Source organism: Somniosus microcephalus, unplaced genomic scaffold (genome assembly GCF_052327205.1).
Source record: "Somniosus microcephalus isolate GS21.2 unplaced genomic scaffold, FLI_Smic_1.0 scaffold110, whole genome shotgun sequence".
Taxonomy (NCBI): domain Eukaryota; kingdom Metazoa; phylum Chordata; class Chondrichthyes; order Squaliformes; family Somniosidae; genus Somniosus; species Somniosus microcephalus.
Window position 1 is genome coordinate 177,101 of NW_028225297.1, and position 21,493 is coordinate 198,593.

Below are 21,493 nucleotides of genomic sequence, written 5' to 3' on the forward strand. Positions count from 1 at the left end.
GCGGGAGGAGTAAAATTTGTAAATGTAAATTGAGTGTTGAATACTTGTATGAATGCGTAGAAGAGAAAAAAATGGGCGACAGCTTTAAGTAAAGAGAAAGCCAGCTAGCATATGCCTACGGCCATACTAGTCTGAATGCGCCCGATCTCGTCTGATCTCGGAAGCTAAGCAGAGTCAGGCCTGGTTAGTACTTGGATGGGAGACTGCCTGGGAATACCAGGTGCAGTAGGCTTTTGCTGCCGCCACAGGCTGCTCGACGTTTTGCACACACACGCGCACACACTGCTCTTAATCAATCAACATCCTTTTTGCTGCTCTCTCTCTCTCTCTCTCTCTCTCTCTCTCGCTTTCCTTTGACCATTTCTTCGCTGCACATTCTCCTGCTGCTACACAAATGCAAGGGGCTCCAGACACAGGGCCGAAATAAGCAGAAGAAGAAAATAAGATAGCCAAAATACACACACTGGCGGAGGGCCACCAGGACACAGCAGCAGAGAGGAGAGACAAGGTGCATAGAAAACTCGGAGGGACAAACAGCAACAGAACAAAGAAGAATGTAGAAAGAGCAGCAGTTAAATTCAGGAAAAAAGCAAAGCCAACTAGCATGCTGTTGAAATGCATGTGTGTTAATGCGAGGAGCGTTACAAATAAGATTGACGAGTTGCAGGCGCAAGTTGCCACATGGGGTTATGCAATAGTAGCCATAACGGAGACCTGGCTTCAAAATGGGCGGAATTGGAAACTAAACAATCCTGGCTACAATGTAATAACATTTGTAGAAGTCGTGTGGGCAGATGTCACATGATCAGGCAGAATCATAGAAATTTACAGCACAGAAGGAGGCCATTCGGCCCATCTTGTCCGTGCCAGCCGACAAAGAGCAATCCACCCAAATCCCACTTTACAGCACTTGGTCCGTAGCCTTGTAGGTTACGGCAGTTCAAGTGCATATCCAAGTACTTTTTAAACGTGATGAGGGTTTCTGCCTCTACCACCCTTTCAGGCAGTGCATTCCAGACCCCCACCATTCACTGGGTGAAAAAATGTCTCCTCAAATTCCCTGTAAACCTCCTACCAATTACTTGAAATCTATTATTGACCCTTCTGCTAAGGGAAATAGGTCCTTCCTATCCACTCTATCTCGGCCCCTCATAATTTTACACACCTCAATTAGGTCTCGCCTCAGCCTCCTGTGTTCCAAAGAAAACAACCCCAGCCTATCCAATCTTTCCTCATAACTAAAACCCCAGCCCAGGCAACATCCTCGGAAATCTCCTCTGCACCTTCTCTAGTGCAATCGCATCCTTCTTGTAATGTGGTGACCAGAACTGCACGCGGCACTCTAGCTGCGGCCTAACTAGTGTTTTATACAGTTGAAGCATAACCTCCCCGCTCTTATATTCTACGCCTCGGCTAATAAAGGCAAGTATCCCGTATGCCTGCTTAACCACTTTATCTACCTGTCCTGCTACCTTCAGGGATCTGTGGACATGCACTCCAAGGTCCCGCTGATCCTCTGCATTTCTCAGTGTCCTACCATTTATTGTGTATTCCAACTGAATTCCATTTGCCACTGTTCTGCCCACTAGACGAGTCCATTGATATCTTCCTGCAGTCTACAGCATTCTGTTTCATTATTAACCACACGGCCAATTTTTGTATCATCTGCAAACTTCTTAATCATACTTCCTACATTCAAATCCAAATCATTGATATATACCAGAAAAAGCAAAGGGCCCAGTACTGAGTCGCTGCAGGCTCGATGGGCCGAAATGGCCTCTATCTGCACTGTGGGGTTTCTGTGATTCTGTGAGCCCTGCGGAACCCCACTGGAAACAGCCTTCCGGTCACAAAAACACCCTTCGACCATTACCCTTTGTTTCCTGCCTCTGAGCCAATTTTGGATCCAACTTGCCACTTTGCCTTGGATCCCATGGGCTTTTACTTTCGTGACCAATCTGGCATGCGGGACCTTACTAAAGCCTTGCTAAAATCCATATAGACTACATCAAAGGCACTACCCTCATCGACCCTCCTTGTTACCTCCTCGAAAAATTGAATTGCGTTAGTCAGACACGACCTTCCGTTAAGAAATCCATGCTGACTGTCCCTGATTAATCCGTGTCTTTCTAAATGAAGATTTCTCCTGTCCCTCAGAACTTTTTCCAATAATTTTCCCACCACCGAGGTTAGGCTGACTGGCCTGTAATTATGCGGTCTATCCCTCTCTCCCTTTTGAAAGAACGGTAGCACGTTAGCAGTCCTCCAGTGGTCGGGCACCACACCTGTAGCCAGAGAGGATTGTAAAATGATGGTGAGAGCCTGTGCTATTTGGTGTCTTACTTCTCTTAAGAGTGTGGGATAGATTTGATGCGGGCCTGGGTATTTGTCCAGTTTGAAAGATGCTACAGCCCTTAAGACTTGGTGTTTGAGCATGTTTATTTGATGTAATATTTGAATAGAAGGCAATGAAGGGTTGGGCTTGTAGTTTGTTTGTGTGGGAGGCAGAGCAGCAAGAAGAGGTGGAGGGGGGGTGGGGGGTTGCGGGAGGAGTAAAATTTGTAAATGTAAATTGAGTGTTGAATACTTGTATGAATGCGTAGAAGAGAAAAAAATGGGCGACAGCTTTAAGTAAAGAGAAAGCCAGCTAGCATATGCCTACGGCCATACTAGTCTGAATGCGCCCGATCTCGTCTGATCTCGGAAGCTAAGCAGAGTCAGGCCTGGTTAGTACTTGGATGGGAGACTGCCTGGGAATACCAGGTGCAGTAGGCTTTTGCTGCCGCCACAGGCTGCTCGACGTTTTGCACACACACGCGCACACACTGCTCTTAATCAATCAACATCCTTTTTGCTGCTCTCTCTCTCTCTCTCTCTCTCTCTCTCGCTTTCCTTTGACCATTTCTTCGCTGCACATTCTCCTGCTGCTACACAAATGCAAGGGGCTCCAGACACAGGGCCGAAATAAGCAGAAGAAGAAAATAAGATAGCCAAAATACACACACTGGCGGAGGGCCACCAGGACACAGCAGCAGAGAGGAGAGACAAGGTGCATAGAAAACTCGGAGGGACAAACAGCAACAGAACAAAGAAGAATGTAGAAAGAGCAGCAGTTAAATTCAGGAAAAAAGCAAAGCCAACTAGCATGCTGTTGAAATGCATGTGTGTTAATGCGAGGAGCGTTACAAATAAGATTGACGAGTTGCAGGCGCAAGTTGCCACATGGGGTTATGCAATAGTAGCCATAACGGAGACCTGGCTTCAAAATGGGCGGTATTGGAAACTAAACAATCCTGGCTACAATGTAATAACATTTGTAGAAGTCGTGTGGGCAGATGTCACATGATCAGGCAGAATCATAGAAATTTACAGCACAGAAGGAGGCCATTCGGCCCATCTTGTCCGTGCCAGCCGACAAAGAGCAATCCACCCAAATCCCACTTTACAGCACTTGGTCCGTAGCCTTGTAGGTTACGGCAGTTCAAGTGCATATCCAAGTACTTTTTAAACGTGATGAGGGTTTCTGCCTCTACCACCCTTTCAGGCAGTGCATTCCAGACCCCCACCATTCACTGGGTGAAAAAATGTCTCCTCAAATTCCCTGTAAACCTCCTACCAATTACTTGAAATCTATTATTGACCCTTCTGCTAAGGGAAATAGGTCCTTCCTATCCACTCTATCTCGGCCCCTCATAATTTTACACACCTCAATTAGGTCTCGCCTCAGCCTCCTGTGTTCCAAAGAAAACAACCCCAGCCTATCCAATCTTTCCTCATAACTAAAATTCCCCAGCCCAGGCAACATCCTCGGAAATCTCCTCTGCACCTTCTCTAGTGCAATCGCATCCTTCTTGTAATGTGGTGACCAGAACTGCACGCGGCACTCTAGCTGCGGCCTAACTAGTGTTTTATACAGTTGAAGCATAACCTCCCCGCTCTTATATTCTACGCCTCGGCTAATAAAGGCAAGTATCCCGTATGCCTGCTTAACCACTTTATCTACCTGTCCTGCTACCTTCAGGGATCTGTGGACATGCACTCCAAGGTCCCGCTGATCCTCTGCATTTCTCAGTGTCCTACCATTTATTGTGTATTCCAACTGAATTCCATTTGCCACTGTTCTGCCCACTAGACGAGTCCATTGATATCTTCCTGCAGTCTACAGCATTCTGTTTCATTATTAACCACACGGCCAATTTTTGTATCATCTGCAAACTTCTTAATCATACTTCCTACATTCAAATCCAAATCATTGATATATACCAGAAAAAGCAAAGGGCCCAGTACTGAGTCGCTGCAGGCTCGATGGGCCGAAATGACCTCTATCTGCACTGTGGGGTTTCTGTGATTCTGTGAGCCCTGCGGAACCCCACTGGAAACAGCCTTCCGGTCACAAAAACACCCTTCGACCATTACCCTTTGTTTCCTGCCTCTGAGCCAATTTTGGATCCAACTTGCCACTTTGCCTTGGATCCCATGGGCTTTTACTTTCATGACCAATCTGGCATGTGGGACCTTATCAAAAGCCCTGCTAAAATCCATATAGACTACATCAAAGGCACTACCCTCATCGACCCTCCTTGTTACCTCCTCGAAAAATTGAATTGCGTTAGTCAGACGCGACCTTCCGTTAAGAAATCCATGCTGACTGTCCCTGATTAATCCGTGTCTTTCTAAATGAAGATTTCTCCTGTCCCTCAGAACTTTTTCCAATAATTTTCCCACCACCGAGGTTAGGCTGACTGGCCTGTAATTATGCGGTCTATCCCTCTCTCCCTTTTGAAAGAACGGTAGCACGTTAGCAGTCCTCCAGTGGTCGGGCACCACACCTGTAGCCAGAGAGGATTGTAAAATGATGGTGAGAGCCTGTGCTATTTGGTGTCTTACTTCTCTTAAGAGTGTGGGATAGATTTGATGCGGGCCTGGGTATTTGTCCAGTTTGAAAGATGCTACAGCCCTTAAGACTTGGTGTTTGAGCATGTTTATTTGATGTAATATTTGAATAGAAGGCAATGAAGGGTTGGGCTTGTAGTTTGTTTGTGTGGGAGGCAGAGCAGCAAGAAGAGGTGGAGGGGGGGTGGGGGGTTGCGGGAGGAGTAAAATTTGTAAATGTAAATTGAGTGTTGAATACTTGTATGAATGTGTAGAAGAGAAAAAAATGGGCGACAGCTTTAAGTAAAGAGAAAGCCAGCTAGCATATGCCTACGGCCATACTAGTCTGAATGCGCCTGATCTCGGAAGCTAAGCAGAGTCAGGCCTGGTTAGTACTTGGATGGGAGACTGCCTGGGAATACCAGGTGCAGTAGGCTTTTGCTGCCACCACAGGCTGCTCAACGTTTTGCGCGCACACACTGCTCTTAATCAATCAACATCCTTTTTGCTGCTCTCTCTCTCTCTCTCTCGCTTTCCTTTGACCATTTCTTCGCTGCACATTCTCCTGCTGCTACACAAATGCAAGGGGCTCCAGACACAGGGCCGAAATAAGCAGAAGAAGAAAATAAGATAGCCAAAATACACACACTGGCGGAGGGCCACCAGGACACAGCAGCAGAGAGGAGAGACAAGGTGCATAGAAAACTCGGAGGGACAAACAGCAACAGAACAAAGAAGAATGTAGAAAGAGCAGCAGTTAAATTCAGGAAAAAAGCAAAGCCAACTAGCATGCTGTTGAAATGCATGTGTGTTAATGCGAGGAGCGTTACAAATAAGATTGACGAGTTGCAGGCGCAAGTTGCCACATGGGGTTATGCAATAGTAGCCATAACGGAGACCTGGCTTCAAAATGGGCGGAATTGGAAACTAAACAATCCTGGCTACAATGTAATAACATTTGTAGAAGTCGTGTGGGCAGATGTCACATGATCAGGCAGAATCATAGAAATTTACAGCACAGAAGGAGGCCATTCGGCCCATCTTGTCCGTGCCAGCCGACAAAGAGCAATCCACCCAAATCCCACTTTACAGCACTTGGTCCGTAGCCTTGTAGGTTACGGCAGTTCAAGTGCATATCCAAGTACTTTTTAAACGTGATGAGGGTTTCTGCCTCTACCACCCTTTCAGGCAGTGCATTCCAGACCCCCACCATTCACTGGGTGAAAAAATGTCTCCTCAAATTCCCTGTAAACCTCCTACCAATTACTTGAAATCTATTATTGACCCTTCTGCTAAGGGAAATAGGTCCTTCCTATCCACTCTATCTCGGCCCCTCATAATTTTACACACCTCAATTAGGTCTCGCCTCAGCCTCCTGTGTTCCAAAGAAAACAACCCCAGCCTATCCAATCTTTCCTCATAACTAAAATTCCCCAGCCCAGGCAACATCCTCGGAAATCTCCTCTGCACCTTCTCTAGTGCAATCGCATCCTTCTTGTAATGTGGTGACCAGAACTGCACGCGGCACTCTAGCTGCGGCCTAACTAGTGTTTTATACAGTTGAAGCATAACCTCCCCGCTCTTATATTCTACGCCTCGGCTAATAAAGGCAAGTATCCCGTATGCCTGCTTAACCACTTTATCTACCTGTCCTGCTACCTTCAGGGATCTGTGGACATGCACTCCAAGGTCCCGCTGATCCTCTGCATTTCTCAGTGTCCTACCATTTATTGTGTATTCCAACTGAATTCCATTTGCCACTGTTCTGCCCACTAGACGAGTCCATTGATATCTTCCTGCAGTCTACAGCATTCTGTTTCATTATTAACCACACGGCCAATTTTTGTATCATCTGCAAACTTCTTAATCATACTTCCTACATTCAAATCCAAATCATTGATATATACCAGAAAAAGCAAAGGGCCCAGTACTGAGTCGGTGCAGGCTCGATGGGCCGAAATGGCCTCTATCTGCACTGTGGGGTTTCTGTGATTCTGTGAGCCCTGCGGAACCCCACTGGAAACAGCCTTCCGGTCACAAAAACACCCTTCGACCATTACCCTTTGTTTCCTGCCTCTGAGCCAATTTTGGATCCAACTTGCCACTTTGCCTTGGATCCCATGGGCTTTTACTTTCGTGACCAATCTGGCATGCGGGACCTTATCAAAAGCCTTGCTAAAATCCATATAGACTACATCAAAGGCACTACCCTCATCGACCCTCCTTGTTACCTCCTCGAAAAATTGAATTGCGTTAGTCAGACACGACCTTCCGTTAAGAAATCCATGCTGACTGTCCCTGATTAATCCGTGTCTTTCTAAATGAAGATTTCTCCTGTCCCTCAGAACTTTTTCCAATAATTTTCCCACCACCGAGGTTAGGCTGACTGGCCTGTAATTATGCGGTCTATCCCTCTCTCCCTTTTGAAAGAACGGTAGCACGTTAGCAGTCCTCCAGTGGTCGGGCACCACACCTGTAGCCAGAGAGGATTGTAAAATGATGGTGAGAGCCTGTGCTATTTGGTGTCTTACTTCTCTTAAGAGTGTGGGATAGATTTGATGCGGGCCTGGGTATTTGTCCAGTTTGAAAGATGCTACAGCCCTTAAGACTTGGTGTTTGAGCATGTTTATTTGATGTAATATTTGAATAGAAGGCAATGAAGGGTTGGGCTTGTAGTTTGTTTGTGTGGGAGGCAGAGCAGCAAGAAGAGGTGGAGGGGGGGTGGGGGGTTGCGGGAGGAGTAAAATTTGTAAATGTAAATTGAGTGTTGAATACTTGTATGAATGCGTAGAAGAGAAAAAAATGGGCGACAGCTTTAAGTAAAGAGAAAGCCAGCTAGCATATGCCTACGGCCATACTAGTCTGAATGCGCCCGATCTCGTCTGATCTCGGAAGCTAAGCAGAGTCAGGCCTGGTTAGTACTTGGATGGGAGACTGCCTGGGAATACCAGGTGCAGTAGGCTTTTGCTGCCGCCACAGGCTGCTCGACGTTTTGCACACACACGCGCACACACTGCTCTTAATCAATCAACATCCTTTTTGCTGCTCTCTCTCTCTCTCTCTCTCGCTTTCCTTTGACCATTTCTTCGCTGCACATTCTCCTGCTGCTACACAAATGCAAGGGGCTCCAGACACAGGGCCGAAATAAGCAGAAGAAGAAAATAAGATAGCCAAAATACACACACTGGCGGAGGGCCACCAGGACACAGCAGCAGAGAGGAGAGACAAGGTGCATAGAAAACTCGGAGGGACAAACAGCAACAGAACAAAGAAGAATGTAGAAAGAGCAGCAGTTAAATTCAGGAAAAAAGCAAAGCCAACTAGCATGCTGTTGAAATGCATGTGTGTTAATGCGAGGAGCGTTACAAATAAGATTGATGAGTTGCAGGCGCAAGTTGCCACATGGGGTTATGCAATAGTAGCCATAACGGAGACCTGGCTTCAAAATGGGCGGAATTGGAAACTAAACAATCCTGGCTACAATGTAATAACATTTGTAGAAGTCGTGTGGGCAGATGTCACATGATCAGGCAGAATCATAGAAATTTACAGCACAGAAGGAGGCCATTCGGCCCATCTTGTTCGTGCCAGCCGACAAAGAGCAATCCACCCAAATCCCACTTTACAGCACTTGGTCCGTAGCCTTGTAGGTTACGGCAGTTCAAGTGCATATCCAAGTACTTTTTAAACGTGATGAGGGTTTCTGCCTCTACCACCCTTTCAGGCAGTGCATTCCAGACCCCCACCATTCACTGGGTGAAAAAATGTCTCCTCAAATTCCCTGTAAACCTCCTACCAATTACTTGAAATCTATTATTGACCCTTCTGCTAAGGGAAATAGGTCCTTCCTATCCACTCTATCTCGGCCCCTCATAATTTTACACACCTCAATTAGGTCTCGCCTCAGCCTCCTGTGTTCCAAAGAAAACAACCCCAGCCTATCCAATCTTTCCTCATAACTAAAATTCCCCAGCCCAGGCAACATCCTCGGAAATCTCCTCTGCACCTTCTCTAGTGCAATCGCATCCTTCTTGTAATGTGGTGACCAGAACTGCACGCGGCACTCTAGCTGCGGCCTAACTAGTGTTTTATACAGTTGAAGCATAACCTCCCCGCTCTTATATTCTACGCCTCGGCTAATAAAGGCAAGTATCCCGTATGCCTGCTTAACCACTTTATCTACCTGTCCTGCTACCTTCAGGGATCTGTGGACATGCACTCCAAGGTCCCGCTGATCCTCTGCATTTCTCAGTGTCCTACCATTTATTGTGTATTCCAACTGAATTCCATTTGCCACTGTTCTGCCCACTAGACGAGTCCATTGATATCTTCCTGCAGTCTACAGCATTCTGTTTCATTATTAACCACACGGCCAATTTTTGTATCATCTGCAAACTTCTTAATCATACTTCCTACATTCAAATCCAAATCATTGATATATACCAGAAAAAGCAAAGGGCCCAGTACTGAGTCGGTGCAGGCTCGATGGGCCGAAATGACCTCTATCTGCACTGTGGGGTTTCTGTGATTCTGTGAGCCCTGCGGAACCCCACTGGAAACAGCCTTCCGGTCACAAAAACACCCTTCGACCATTACCCTTTGTTTCCTGCCTCTGAGCCAATTTTGGATCCAACTTGCCACTTTGCCTTGGATCCCATGGGCTTTTACTTTCATGACCAATCTGGCATGTGGGACCTTATCAAAAGCCTTGCTAAAATCCATATAGACTACATCAAAGGCACTACCCTCATCGACCCTCCTTGTTACCTCCTCGAAAAATTGAATTGCGTTAGTCAGACACGACCTTCCGTTAAGAAATCCATGCTGACTGTCCCTGATTAATCCGTGTCTTTCTAAATGAAGATTTCTCCTGTCCCTCAGAACTTTTTCCAATAATTTTCCCACCACCGAGGTTAGGCTGACTGGCCTGTAATTATGCGGTCTATCCCTCTCTCCCTTTTGAAAGAACGGTAGCACGTTAGCAGTCCTCCAGTGGTCGGGCACCACACCTGTAGCCAGAGAGGATTGTAAAATGATGGTGAGAGCCTGTGCTATTTGGTGTCTTACTTCTCTTAAGAGTGTGGGATAGATTTGATGCGGGCCTGGGTATTTGTCCAGTTTGAAAGATGCTACAGCCCTTAAGACTTGGTGTTTGAGCATGTTTATTTGATGTAATATTTGAATAGAAGGCAATGAAGGGTTGGGCTTGTAGTTTGTTTGTGTGGGAGGCAGAGCAGCAAGAAGAGGTGGAGGGGGGGTGGGGGGTTGCGGGAGGAGTAAAATTTGTAAATGTAAATTGAGTGTTGAATACTTGTATGAATGCGTAGAAGAGAAAAAAATGGGCGACAGCTTTAAGTAAAGAGAAAGCCAGCCAGCATATGCCTACGGCCATACTAGTCTGAATGCGCCAGATCTCGTCTGATCTCGGAAGCTAAGCAGAGTCAGGCCTGGTTAGTACTTGGATGGGAGACTGCCTGGGAATACCAGGTGCAGTAGGCCTTTGCTGCCACCACAGGCTGCTCAACGTTTTGCGCGCACACACTGCTCTTAATCAATCAACATCCTTTTTGCTGCTCTCTCTCTCTCTCTCTCTCTCTCGCTTTCCTTTGACCATTTCTTCGCTGCACATTCTCCTGCTGCTACACAAATGCAAGGGGCTCCAGACACAGGGCCGAAATAAGCAGAAGAAGAAAATAAGATAGCCAAAATACACACACTGGCGGAGGGCCACCAGGACACAGCAGCAGAGAGGAGAGACAAGGTGCATAGAAAACTCGGAGGGACAAACAGCAACAGAACAAAGAAGAATGTAGAAAGAGCAGCAGTTAAATTCAGGAAAAAAGCAAAGCCAACTAGCATGCTGTTGAAATGCATGTGTGTTAATGCGAGGAGCGTTACAAATAAGATTGACGAGTTGCAGGCGCAAGTTGCCACATGGGGTTATGCAATAGTAGCCATAACGGAGACCTGGCTTCAAAATGGGCGGAATTGGAAACTAAACAATCCTGGCTACAATGTAATAACATTTGTAGAAGTCGTGTGGGCAGATGTCACATGATCAGGCAGAATCATAGAAATTTACAGCACAGAAGGAGGCCATTCGGCCCATCTTGTCCGTGCCAGCCGACAAAGAGCAATCCACCCAAATCCCACTTTACAGCACTTGGTCCGTAGCCTTGTAGGTTACGGCAGTTCAAGTGCATATCCAAGTACTTTTTAAACGTGATGAGGGTTTCTGCCTCTACCACCCTTTCAGGCAGTGCATTCCAGACCCCCACCATTCACTGGGTGAAAAAATGTCTCCTCAAATTCCCTGTAAACCTCCTACCAATTACTTGAAATCTATTATTGACCCTTCTGCTAAGGGAAATAGGTCCTTCCTATCCACTCTATCTCGGCCCCTCATAATTTTACACACCTCAATTAGGTCTCGCCTCAGCCTCCTGTGTTCCAAAGAAAACAACCCCAGCCTATCCAATCTTTCCTCATAACTAAAATTCCCCAGCCCAGGCAACATCCTCGGAAATCTCCTCTGCACCTTCTCTAGTGCAATCGCATCCTTCTTGTAATGTGGTGACCAGAACTGCACGCGGCACTCTAGCTGCGGCCTAACTAGTGTTTTATACAGTTGAAGCATAACCTCCCCGCTCTTATATTCTACGCCTCGGCTAATAAAGGCAAGTATCCCGTATGCCTGCTTAACCACTTTATCTACCTGTCCTGCTACCTTCAGGGATCTGTGGACATGCACTCCAAGGTCCCGCTGATCCTCTGCATTTCTCAGTGTCCTACCATTTATTGTGTATTCCAACTGAATTCCATTTGCCACTGTTCTGCCCACTAGACGAGTCCATTGATATCTTCCTGCAGTCTACAGCATTCTGTTTCATTATTAACCACACGGCCAATTTTTGTATCATCTGCAAACTTCTTAATCATACTTCCTACATTCAAATCCAAATCATTGATATATACCAGAAAAAGCAAAGGGCCCAGTACTGAGTCGCTGCAGGCTCGATGGGCCGAAATGGCCTCTATCTGCACTGTGGGGTTTCTGTGATTCTGTGAGCCCTGCGGAACCCCACTGGAAACAGCCTTCCGGTCACAAAAACACCCTTCGACCATTACCCTTTGTTTCCTGCCTCTGAGCCAATTTTGGATCCAACTTGCCACTTTGCCTTGGATCCCATGGGCTTTTACTTTCGTGACCAATCTGGCATGCGGGACCTTATCAAAAGCCTTGCTAAAATCCATATAGACTACATCAAAGGCACTACCCTCATCGACCCTCCTTGTTACCTCCTCGAAAAATTGAATTGCGTTAGTCAGACACGACCTTCCGTTAAGAAATCCATGCTGACTGTCCCTGATTAATCCGTGTCTTTCTAAATGAAGATTTCTCCTGTCCCTCAGAACTTTTTCCAATAATTTTCCCACCACCGAGGTTAGGCTGACTGGCCTGTAATTATGCGGTCTATCCCTCTCTCCCTTTTGAAAGAACGGTAGCACGTTAGCAGTCCTCCAGTGGTCGGGCACCACACCTGTAGCCAGAGAGGATTGTAAAATGATGGTGAGAGCCTGTGCTATTTGGTGTCTTACTTCTCTTAAGAGTGTGGGATAGATTTGATGCGGGCCTGGGTATTTGTCCAGTTTGAAAGATGCTACAGCCCTTAAGACTTGGTGTTTGAGCATGTTTATTTGATGTAATATTTGAATAGAAGGCAATGAAGGGTTGGGCTTGTAGTTTGTTTGTGTGGGAGGCAGAGCAGCAAGAAGAGGTGGAGGGGGGGTGGGGGGTTGCGGGAGGAGTAAAATTTGTAAATGTAAATTGAGTGTTGAATACTTGTATGAATGCGTAGAAGAGAAAAAAATGGGCGACAGCTTTAAGTAAAGAGAAAGCCAGCTAGCATATGCCTACGGCCATACTAGTCTGAATGCGCCTGATCTCGGAAGCTAAGCAGAGTCAGGCCTGGTTAGTACTTGGATGGGAGACTGCCTGGGAATACCAGGTGCAGTAGGCTTTTGCTGCCGCCACAGGCTGCTCGACGTTTTGCACACACACGCGCACACACTGCTCTTAATCAATCAACATCCTTTTTGCTGCTCTCTCTCTCTCTCTCTCTCGCTTTCCTTTGACCATTTCTTCGCTGCACATTCTCCTGCTGCTACACAAATGCAAGGGGCTCCAGACACAGGGCCGAAATAAGCAGAAGAAGAAAATAAGATAGCCAAAATACACACACTGGCGGAGGGCCACCAGGACACAGCAGCAGAGAGGAGAGACAAGGTGCATAGAAAACTCGGAGGGACAAACAGCAACAGAACAAAGAAGAATGTAGAAAGAGCAGCAGTTAAATTCAGGAAAAAAGCAAAGCCAACTAGCATGCTGTTGAAATGCATGTGTGTTAATGCGAGGAGCGTTACAAATAAGATTGACGAGTTGCAGGCGCAAGTTGCCACATGGGGTTATGCAATAGTAGCCATAACGGAGACCTGGCTTCAAAATGGGCGGAATTGGAAACTAAACAATCCTGGCTACAATGTAATAACATTTGTAGAAGTCGTGTGGGCAGATGTCACATGATCAGGCAGAATCATAGAAATTTACAGCACAGAAGGAGGCCATTCGGCCCATCTTGTCCGTGCCAGCCGACAAAGAGCAATCCACCCAAATCCCACTTTACAGCACTTGGTCCGTAGCCTTGTAGGTTACGGCAGTTCAAGTGCATATCCAAGTACTTTTTAAACGTGATGAGGGTTTCTGCCTCTACCACCCTTTCAGGCAGTGCATTCCAGACCCCCACCATTCACTGGGTGAAAAAATGTCTCCTCAAATTCCCTGTAAACCTCCTACCAATTACTTGAAATCTATTATTGACCCTTCTGCTAAGGGAAATAGGTCCTTCCTATCCACTCTATCTCGGCCCCTCATAATTTTACACACCTCAATTAGGTCTCGCCTCAGCCTCCTGTGTTCCAAAGAAAACAACCCCAGCCTATCCAATCTTTCCTCATAACTAAAATTCCCCAGCCCAGGCAACATCCTCGGAAATCTCCTCTGCACCTTCTCTAGTGCAATCGCATCCTTCTTGTAATGTGGTGACCAGAACTGCACGCGGCACTCTAGCTGCGGCCTAACTAGTGTTTTATACAGTTGAAGCATAACCTCCCCGCTCTTATATTCTACGCCTCGGCTAATAAAGGCAAGTATCCCGTATGCCTGCTTAACCACTTTATCTACCTGTCCTGCTACCTTCAGGGATCTGTGGACATGCACTCCAAGGTCCCGCTGATCCTCTGCATTTCTCAGTGTCCTACCATTTATTGTGTATTCCAACTGAATTCCATTTGCCACTGTTCTGCCCACTAGACGAGTCCATTGATATCTTCCTGCAGTCTACAGCATTCTGTTTCATTATTAACCACACGGCCAATTTTTGTATCATCTGCAAACTTCTTAATCATACTTCCTACATTCAAATCCAAATCATTGATATATACCAGAAAAAGCAAAGGGCCCAGTACTGAGTCGCTGCAGGCTCGATGGGCCGAAATGGCCTCTATCTGCACTGTGGGGTTTCTGTGATTCTGTGAGCCCTGCGGAACCCCACTGGAAACAGCCTTCCGGTCACAAAAACACCCTTCGACCATTACCCTTTGTTTCCTGCCTCTGAGCCAATTTTGGATCCAACTTGCCACTTTGCCTTGGATCCCATGGGCTTTTACTTTCGTGACCAATCTGGCATGCGGGACCTTATCAAAAGCCTTGCTAAAATCCATATAGACTACATCAAAGGCACTACCCTCATCGACCCTCCTTGTTACCTCCTCGAAAAATTGAATTGCGTTAGTCAGACACGACCTTCCGTTAAGAAATCCATGCTGACTGTCCCTGATTAATCCGTGTCTTTCTAAATGAAGATTTCTCCTGTCCCTCAGAACTTTTTCCAATAATTTTCCCACCACCGAGGTTAGGCTGACTGGCCTGTAATTATGCGGTCTATCCCTCTCTCCCTTTTGAAAGAACGGTAGCACGTTAGCAGTCCTCCAGTGGTCGGGCACCACACCTGTAGCCAGAGAGGATTGTAAAATGATGGTGAGAGCCTGTGCTATTTGGTGTCTTACTTCTCTTAAGAGTGTGGGATAGATTTGATGCGGGCCTGGGTATTTGTCCAGTTTGAAAGATGCTACAGCCCTTAAGACTTGGTGTTTGAGCATGTTTATTTGATGTAATATTTGAATAGAAGGCAATGAAGGGTTGGGCTTGTAGTTTGTTTGTGTGGGAGGCAGAGCAGCAAGAAGAGGTGGAGGGGGGGTGGGGGGTTGCGGGAGGAGTAAAATTTGTAAATGTAAATTGAGTGTTGAATACTTGTATGAATGCGTAGAAGAGAAAAAAATGGGCGACAGCTTTAAGTAAAGAGAAAGCCAGCTAGCATATGCCTACGGCCATACTAGTCTGAATGCGCCCGATCTCGTCTGATCTCGGAAGCTAAGTAGAGTCAGGCCTGGTTAGTACTTGGATGGGAGACTGCCTGGGAATACCAGGTGCAGTAGGCTTTTGCTGCCGCCACAGGCTGCTCAACGTTTTGCACACACACGCGCACACACTGCTCTTAATCAATCAACATCCTTTTTGCTGCTCTCTCTCTCTCTCTCTCTCTCTCTCTCGCTTTCCTTTGACCATTTCTTCGCTGCACATTCTCCTGCTGCTACACAAATGCAAGGGGCTCCAGACACAGGGCCGAAATAAGCAGAAGAAGAAAATAAGATAGCCAAAATACACACACTGGCGGAGGGCCACCAGGACACAGCAGCAGAGAGGAGAGACAAGGTGCATAGAAAACTCGGAGGGACAAACAGCAACAGAACAAAGAAGAATGTAGAAAGAGCAGCAGTTAAATTCAGGAAAAAAGCAAAGCCAACTAGCATGCTGTTGAAATGCATGTGTGTTAATGCGAGGAGCGTTACAAATAAGATTGACGAGTTGCAGGCGCAAGTTGCCACATGGGGTTATGCAATAGTAGCCATAACGGAGACCTGGCTTCAAAATGGGCGGAATTGGAAACTAAACAATCCTGGCTACAATGTAATAACATTTGTAGAAGTCGTGTGGGCAGATGTCACATGATCAGGCAGAATCATAGAAATTTACAGCACAGAAGGAGGCCATTCGGCCCATCTTGTCCGTGCCAGCCGACAAAGAGCAATCCACCCAAATCCCACTTTACAGCACTTGGTCCGTAGCCTTGTAGGTTACGGCAGTTCAAGTGCATATCCAAGTACTTTTTAAACGTGATGAGGGTTTCTGCCTCTACCACCCTTTCAGGCAGTGCATTCCAGACCCCCACCATTCACTGGGTGAAAAAATGTCTCCTCAAATTCCCTGTAAACCTCCTACCAATTACTTGAAATCTATTATTGACCCTTCTGCTAAGGGAAATAGGTCCTTCCTATCCACTCTATCTCGGCCCCTCATAATTTTACACACCTCAATTAGGTCTCGCCTCAGCCTCCTGTGTTCCAAAGAAAACAACCCCAGCCTATCCAATCTTTCCTCATAACTAAAATTCCCCAGCCCAGGCAACATCCTCGGAAATCTCCTCTGCACCTTCTCTAGTGCAATCGCATCCTTCTTGTAATGTGGTGACCAGAACTGCACGCGGCACTCTAGCTGCGGCCTAACTAGTGTTTTATACAGTTGAAGCATAACCTCCCCGCTCTTATATTCTACGCCTCGGCTAATAAAGGCAAGTATCCCGTATGCCTGCTTAACCACTTTATCTACCTGTCCTGCTACCTTCAGGGATCTGTGGACATGCACTCCAAGGTCCCGCTGATCCTCTGCATTTCTCAGTGTCCTACCATTTATTGTGTATTCCAACTGAATTCCATTTGCCACTGTTCTGCCCACTAGACGAGTCCATTGATATCTTCCTGCAGTCTACAGCATTCTGTTTCATTATTAACCACACGGCCAATTTTTGTATCATCTGCAAACTTCTTAATCATACTTCCTACATTCAAATCCAAATCATTGATATATACCAGAAAAAGCAAAGGGCCCAGTACTGAGTCGGTGCAGGCTCGATGGGCCGAAATGGCCTCTATCTGCACTGTGGGGTTTCTGTGATTCTGTGAGCCCTGCGGAACCCCACTGGAAACAGCCTTCCGGTCACAAAAACACCCTTCGACCATTACCCTTTGTTTCCTGCCTCTGAGCCAATTTTGGATCCAACTTGCCACTTTGCCTTGGATCCCATGGGCTTTTACTTTCGTGACCAATCTGGCGTGTGGGACCTTATCAAAAGCCTTGCTAAAATCCATATAGACTACATCAAAGGCACTACCCTCATCGACCCTCCTTGTTACCTCCTCGAAAAATTGAATTGCGTTAGTCAGACACGACCTTCCGTTAAGAAATCCATGCTGACTGTCCCTGATTAATCCGTGTCTTTCTAAATGAAGATTTCTCCTGTCCCTCAGAACTTTTTCCAATAATTTTCACACCACCGAGGTTAGGCTGACTGGCCTGTAATTATGCGGTCTATCCCTCTCTCCCTTTTGAAAGAACGGTAGCACGTTAGCAGTCCTCCAGTGGTCGGGCACCACACCTGTAGCCAGAGAGGATTGTAAAATGATGGTGAGAGCCTGTGCTATTTGGTGTCTTACTTCTCTTAAGAGTGTGGGATAGATTTGATGCGGGCCTGGGTATTTGTCCAGTTTGAAAGATGCTACAGCCCTTAAGACTTGGTGTTTGAGCATGTTTATTTGATGTAATATTTGAATAGAAGGCAATGAAGGGTTGGGCTTGTAGTTTGTTTGTGTGGGAGGCAGAGCAGCAAGAAGAGGTGGAGGGGGGGTGGGGGGTTGCGGGAGGAGTAAAATTTGTAAATGTAAATTGAGTGTTGAATACTTGTATGAATGCGTAGAAGAGAAAAAAATGGGCGACAGCTTTAAGTAAAGAGAAAGCCAGCTAGCATATGCCTACGGCCATACTCGTCTGAATGCGCCCGATCTCGTCTGATCTCGGAAGCTAAGCAGAGTCAGGCCTGGTTAGTACTTGGATGGGAGACTGCCTGGGAATACCAGGTGCAGTAGGCTTTTGCTGCCACCACAGGCTGCTCAACGTTTTGCGCGCGCACACTGCTCTTAATCAATCAACATCCTTTTTGCTGCTCTCTCTCTCTCTCTCGCTTTCCTTTGACCATTTCTTCGCTGCACATTCTCCTGCTGCTACACAAATGCAAGGGGCTCCAGACACAGGGCCGAAATAAGCAGAAGAAGAAAATAAGATAGCCAAAATACACACACTGGCGGAGGGCCACCAGGACACAGCAGCAGAGAGGAGAGACAAGGTGCATAGAAAACTCGGAGGGACAAACAGCAACAGAACAAAGAAGAATGTAGAAAGAGCAGCAGTTAAATTCAGGAAAAAAGCAAAGCCAACTAGCATGCTGTTGAAATGCATGTGTGTTAATGCGAGGAGCGTTACAAATAAGATTGACGAGTTGCAGGCGCAAGTTGCCACATGGGGTTATGCAATAGTAGCCATAACGGAGACCTGGCTTCAAAATGGGCGGAATTGGAAACTAAACAATCCTGGCTACAATGTAATAACATTTGTCGAAGTCGTGTGGGCAGATGTCACATGATCAGGCAGAATCATAGAAATTTACAGCACAGAAGGAGGCCATTCGGCCCATCTTGTCCGTGCCAGCCGACAAAGAGCAATCCACCCAAATCCCACTTTACAGCACTTGGTCCGTAGCCTTGTAGGTTACGGCAGTTCAAGTGCATATCCAAGTACTTTTTAAACGTGATGAGGGTTTCTGCCTCTACCACCCTTTCAGGCAGTGCATTCCAGACCCCCACCATTCACTGGGTGAAAAAATGTCTCCTCAAATTCCCTGTAAACCTCCTACCAATTACTTGAAATCTATTATTGACCCTTCTGCTAAGGGAAATAGGTCCTTCCTATCCACTCTATCTCGGCCCCTCATAATTTTACACACCTCAATTAGGTCTCGCCTCAGCCTCCTGTGTTCCAAAGAAAACAACCCCAGCCTATCCAATCTTTCCTCATAACTAAAATTCCCCAGCCCAGGCAACATCCTCGGAAATCTCCTCTGCACCTTCTCTAGTGCAATCGCATCCTTCTTGTAATGTGGTGACCAGAACTGCACGCGGCACTCTAGCTGCGGCCTAACTAGTGTTTTATACAGTTGAAGCATAACCTCCCCGCTCTTATATTCTACGCCTCGGCTAATAAAGGCAAGTATCCCGTATGCCTGCTTAACCACTTTATCTACCTGTCCTGCTACCTTCAGGGATCTGTGGACATGCACTCCAAGGTCCCGCTGATCCTCTGCATTTCTCAGTGTCCTACCATTTATTGTGTATTCCAACTGAATTCCATTTGCCACTGTTCTGCCCACTAGACGAGTCCATTGATATCTTCCTGCAGTCTACAGCATTCTGTTTCATTATTAACCACACGGCCAATTTTTGTATCATCTGCAAACTTCTTAATCATACTTCCTACATTCAAATCCAAATCATTGATATATACCAGAAAAAGCAAAGGGCCCAGTACTGAGTCGGTGCAGGCTCGATGGGCCGAAATGGCCTCTATCTGCACTGTGGGGTTTCTGTGATTCTGTGAGCCCTGCGGAACCCCACTGGAAACAGCCTTCCGGTCACAAAAACACCCTTCGACCATTACCCTTTGTTTCCTGCCTCTGAGCCAATTTTGGATCCAACTTGCCACTTTGCCTTGGATCCCATGGGCTTTTACTTTCGTGACCAATCTGGCATGTGGGACCTTATCAAAAGCCTTGCTAAAATCCATATAGACTACATCAAAGGCACTACCCTCATCGACCCTCCTTGTTACCTCCTCGAAAAATTGAATTGCGTTAGTCAGACACGACCTTCCGTTAAGAAATCCATGCTGACTGTCCCTGATTAATCCGTGTCTTTCTAAATGAAGATTTCTCCTGTCCCTCAGAACTTTTTCCAATAATTTTCCCACCACCGAGGTTAGGCTGACTGGCCTGTAATTATGCGGTCTATCCCTCTCTCCCTTTTGAAAGAACGGTAGCACGTTAGCAGTCCTCCAGTGGTCGGGCACCACACCTGTAGCCAGAGAGGATTGTAAAATGATGGTGAGAGCCTGTGCTATTTGGTGTCTTACTTCTCTTAAGAGTGTGGGATAGATTTGATGCGGGCCTGGGTATTTGTCCAGTTTGAAAGATGCTACAGCCCTTAAGACTTGGTGTTTGAGCATGTTTATTTGATGTAATATTTGAATAGAAGGCAATGAAGGGTTGGGCTTGTAGTTTGTTTGTGTGGGAGGCAGAGCAGCAAGAAGAGGTGGAGGGGGGGTGGGGGGTTGCGGGAGGAGTAAAATTTGTAAATGTAAATTGAGTGTTGAATACTTGTATGAATGCGTAGAAGAGAAAAAAATGGGCGACAGCTTTAAGTAAAGAGAAAGCCAGCTAGCATATGCCTACGGCCATACTAGTCTGAATGCGCCCGATCTCGTCTGATCTCGGAAGCTAAGCAGAGTCAGGCCTGGTTAGTACTTGGATGGGAGACTGCCTGGGAATACCAGGTGCAGTAGGCTTTTGCTGCCACCACAGGCTGCTCAACGTTTTGCGCGCACACACTGCTCTTAATCAATCAACATCCTTTTTGCTGCTCTCTCTCTCTCTCTCTCGCTTTCCTTTGACCATTTCTTCGCTGCACATTCTCCTGCTGCTACACAAATGCAAGGGGCTCCAGACACAGGGCCGAAATAAGCAGAAGAAGAAAATAAGATAGCCAAAATACACACACTGGCGGAGGGCCACCAGGACACAGCAGCAGAGAGGAGAGACAAGGTGCATAGAAAACTCGGAGGGACAAACAGCAACAGAACAAAGAAGAATGTAGAAAGAGCAGCAGTTAAATTCAGGAAAAAAGCAAAGCCAACTAGCATGCTGTTGAAATGCATGTGTGTTAATGCGAGGAGCGTTACAAATAAGATTGACGAGTTGCAGGCGCAAGTTGCCACATGGGGTTATGCAATAGTAGCCATAACGGAGACCTGGCTTCAAAATGGGCGGAATTGGAAACTAAACAATCCTGGCTACAATGTAATAACATTTGTAGAAGTCGTGTGGGCAGATGTCACATGATCAGGCAGAATCATAGAAATTTACAGCACAGAAGGAGGCCATTCGGCCCATCTTGTCCGTGCCAGCCGACAAAGAGCAATCCACCCAAATCCCACTTTACAGCACTTGGTCCGTAGCCTTGTAGGTTACGGCAGTTCAAGTGCATATCCAAGTACTATTTAAACGTGATGAGGGTTTCTGCCTCTACCACCCTTTCAGGCAGTGCATTCCAGACCCCCACCATTCACTGGGTGAAAAAATGTCTCCTCAAATTCCCTGTAAACCTCCTACCAATTACTTGAAATCTATTATTGACCCTTCTGCTAAGGGAAATAGGTCCTTCCTATCCACTCTATCTCGGCCCCTCATAATTTTACACACCTCAATTAGGTCTCGCCTCAGCCTCCTGTGTTCCAAAGAAAACAACCCCAGCCTATCCAATCTTTCCTCATAACTAAAATTCC

At 46.5% G+C, this 21,493-nt stretch overlaps 5 non-coding genes and 4 pseudogenes across 5 annotated transcripts; all 9 read left to right on the forward strand.

Annotated features, from left to right (window-relative positions):
- Nucleotides 1-113: 113 nt before the first annotated feature.
- Nucleotides 114-232, forward strand: LOC147082824 (5S ribosomal RNA). The gene has a single exon (XR_015076028.1). It is a non-coding gene; the product is annotated as a 5S ribosomal RNA (ribosomal RNA).
- Nucleotides 233-2,656: 2,424 nt separating this feature from the next.
- LOC147082825 (5S ribosomal RNA) lies at nt 2,657-2,775 on the forward strand. The gene has a single exon (XR_015076029.1). It is a non-coding gene; the product is annotated as a 5S ribosomal RNA (ribosomal RNA).
- Nucleotides 2,776-5,200: 2,425 nt separating this feature from the next.
- LOC147082826 (5S ribosomal RNA) lies at nt 5,201-5,309 on the forward strand (annotated as a pseudogene).
- A 2,407-nt stretch (nt 5,310-7,716) lies between these two features.
- LOC147082827 (5S ribosomal RNA) lies at nt 7,717-7,835 on the forward strand. Its single transcript, XR_015076030.1, has one exon. It is a non-coding gene; the product is annotated as a 5S ribosomal RNA (ribosomal RNA).
- A 2,417-nt stretch (nt 7,836-10,252) lies between these two features.
- LOC147082828 (5S ribosomal RNA) lies at nt 10,253-10,371 on the forward strand (annotated as a pseudogene).
- Nucleotides 10,372-12,784: 2,413 nt separating this feature from the next.
- Nucleotides 12,785-12,893, forward strand: LOC147082829 (5S ribosomal RNA; annotated as a pseudogene).
- Nucleotides 12,894-15,310: 2,417 nt separating this feature from the next.
- LOC147082830 (5S ribosomal RNA) lies at nt 15,311-15,429 on the forward strand (annotated as a pseudogene).
- A 2,425-nt stretch (nt 15,430-17,854) lies between these two features.
- Nucleotides 17,855-17,973, forward strand: LOC147082831 (5S ribosomal RNA). The gene has a single exon (XR_015076156.1). It is a non-coding gene; the product is annotated as a 5S ribosomal RNA (ribosomal RNA).
- Nucleotides 17,974-20,378: 2,405 nt separating this feature from the next.
- Nucleotides 20,379-20,497, forward strand: LOC147082832 (5S ribosomal RNA). The gene has a single exon (XR_015076031.1). It is a non-coding gene; the product is annotated as a 5S ribosomal RNA (ribosomal RNA).
- Nucleotides 20,498-21,493: the final 996 nt, after the last annotated feature.